The sequence below is a fragment of the Galeopterus variegatus genome, unplaced genomic scaffold (assembly GCF_000696425.1).
Source record: "Galeopterus variegatus unplaced genomic scaffold, G_variegatus-3.0.2 Scaffold534, whole genome shotgun sequence".
In the NCBI taxonomy this organism is placed as follows: domain Eukaryota; kingdom Metazoa; phylum Chordata; class Mammalia; order Dermoptera; family Cynocephalidae; genus Galeopterus; species Galeopterus variegatus.
The window spans coordinates 566,395-569,520 of NW_007726645.1; the positions used below are offsets into that span (position 1 = coordinate 566,395).

Here is a 3,126-nt window from a genome sequence, read left to right on the forward strand (position 1 = left end):
TTGCTACCTTTTGCCATATGATCTGCTTGTACCCGCCGGAATGCCTTTTGCTTTCTCCCTGAGTAGAAGCAGCCCAAGGCCCACGCCAAATGTAGCTGTCCCAGAATCGTAAGCCAAATAAACTTGTTCTTTATAAATTACCCAGTCTCAGATATTTCTGTTATAGCAACACAAAATGGACTAATACACCTGCCCATTTTAGATTTCTATTGACCAGCTCATCCCATTCTCCACCAATGCTTCTCAGAGGTGCACACTTCACCAACTGTACATGCAGTGACTGCTCTTCTCTTCCCTTCATTCTCCATTTTCTTCTTGCCACTATCAATCTCAGTTAAGCAGCAAAGATTTCTATTCAACAAAGGAGGAGGAAACCTCCTCCATTGCCCAAATTCTTATTTATTCTTTCCTCCCTCATCCCAACCTTCCACCTAGTTGTTCTCAGATCCCACTTTCCGTGGGACAATTTTTCTGTATTCATCTTTTATATTGCACTTATATTATTTATTTTATTTTTATATGTATTTATCATATTATTTTTGTTTGTCTTTAAACAATTTAGTTAGCATTTCACATAAAATCATATATGCACAAACACACACACCTATATATATATAAATTAGAAAAATATATAAAACATTTTTAGTCCAAGTTTCCTAAGAAAAAGTTTTTGTGGTTCATGTACTAAAACTTCATTGGGACAAAACGAAGAAACATGAGGCAGGAAGAGGGGTAGTAAATACAAAGCAGTATGTTATCGAGCTTTCAGAGCAGGCTAATTGCTTATTCACACCCTGATGTCCTCAAAGGGGCTCTATGAAGCTACTGTCAAACAAATCATCTATCTGGGGGCAGGAAAGAAGAATATATCTATTGGGTCCTATCACTCACTTGTCAAGTTCTTCTTGCCAGGATACCAACTCCTCTGCATTTTGTGTTTTGCATCATGTCATACCTCAGTGGCAACAGGGGAGGTCCAGTGGGATGTCAGAGGCTGAGGCATAGTCAGGGGTGTGGGGAGGCAGGGATGGGTTGGGCTCTCAGAGATGTGAAGGACTGTGAGCCCTCACTTCGGCAGGTTCTTCTGTCTAGACAGCAAGGCAAATGTGTTGATAGGGGTGCTGCATAAACTAAACTACCCCAAAATATCTGTACTTGAAAGACACAATGTGTATTGACATGTACACTATTGTATCCATAATCCAGATTAAAGAGAATATAACCAATAACACTGAAGCTGTCTGTATACCTTTATTCCTTTCAAATCCTCTCCCCCTTTCCAATATCTGTTCTAATTTTTATAGTATAATTCCATTGTTTTCAATAGTCTCTTTTAAAAAAAATCATATGTACTATCTTTAACAATATATTGTTCAATTTTGGAGGTTGAAGATCCCATCTATAAATGGGATCCTTCTCTGTATTTTTATGCAATTTGCTTTTGCTATTGAGGGGAAATATAACAAAAGACAAAATCTCCTGCTGTGATGGCTAATTTTATGTGTCAATTCAGCCAAGGTATGGTGCCCAAATACTCAGTCAAATGTTATTCTGGTTGTTGCTGTGAGTGTGTTTTAAAATGAGATTAACATTTCAACCAGTGGACTTTGAATAAAGAGGATTGTCCTCCATAATGTGGTGGGCCACATACAATCAACTGAAGGTCTGAATACAACAAAAGACTGACCTCATCCTAGCAAGAAGACAATCTTTGAACTTGAACTGCAACACTGAGTCTCCACCTTGCAGATTGTGGACTTGCCAGTTTCTTTAAATGCATGAGTTAATTCCTTAACCTAAATCTCTCTCTATACACTTCCTATTGGTTCTGTTTCTCTGAAGAACCCTGACTAGTGCAGATTTTGGTACCAGGAGTGACTCTAGAGGAACATAATCTTATGAGTCAGTTTTCTGAATTGGTTTTAAGGTATCTGGAATTGGCTATCTAATCTGACTAGACTCAATGACTAATAGTCATTAGTAGACTAACAAGAGCACTGTAGCAAAGAGAGTGCTGATGGTCCATGGCATGATGTGGCAAGAGAGAAGCAAAATATCACTGTTGGACATTTCTCATCAAACACTTACAAAGGCAAAGATCTAGGTGACCATATATATGATGCTTTCAAACATTTTTGTCAAACCGAGTTTAAGGGGATTAACAGATTGCTCTGAATGTTGCTGGTCAAAGTGGGGAAAGAAAAAAATGAGCTCAGGGATTTGAATTCCCAGCTCAAGCACAGCATAAATGAACTGAAAGCTTCCATGTCTGCCCTAAAAGAGACCCTATACCACAGCAGAAGTTTATCCTTAAAGTAGCTAAATTACAATGCAAATTAAATTTCTAGCCTTGCCGGATGTTTACTGTTAAGGTGAGGGCATTGAAAAGGAAGGAATGCTGAAAGTTGGGGGACGTGTGGAGAAACCATGATGAAGCTGGGGATACTGGGCCCCTACATTCTGATGAGTCTTCTTTGACAGTAGAAACAGCCTTCTCCACCACGGACTGAGGAGATTAACCTGCATTGCCTGAGGAAACTGGAATGCCTGCCTTCAGGCAGTTGCCTTGCAAACACCACTGATTCTTCTCAGAACTCACCCCAGCCATCCGTCTTTGCTTCTCAACCTATAACTAGGGTCATAGCCCAGAGACCCCTAAAGGTGAGGTACCAAGCATTACCCACAAGGAAATATGTTACACTCTACTGGGTTTTTAAATTTATACAGACAGAAATCTGGAATATGTGTAGAATGGATATTAAGGGTATGGGATAATGGTGGAAGAACTTAAAGTTGGATAAGCCTAAATTTATTGATATGGGCCCACTAAGCCGAGATTTTGCATTAAAGTTACAGCTTGGGGAGTAAGAAAGGACTCCAACAGATGGTTTGGAGCAAAAGGTGGCCCATAGTGACTGCATTTGAAATACCAGATCTGCCTTGGTTTGCTGCAGAGGAAGGGATTCAATGGCATATGGAGATTGGGATGTTAGAGTGGATTTGTCATCTAGGACTTGCTCCTCCACCCTGGGAGGATTCAGAGGACATAGCTTTCATTACAATTGTGAGAAATAAATTTGTTAGAGGAGGCCCAGCATCCCTGAAGAGCTCTGCAATGACTGTTCC

General features: G+C 40.0%; 1 pseudogene; it reads left to right on the forward strand.

Moving 5' to 3' along the window:
- The first annotated feature begins 2,357 nt into the window (after positions 1 to 2,357).
- LOC103588195 overlaps positions 2,358 to 3,126 on the forward strand; it is a 4,604-nt pseudogene continuing 3,835 nt past the window's right edge.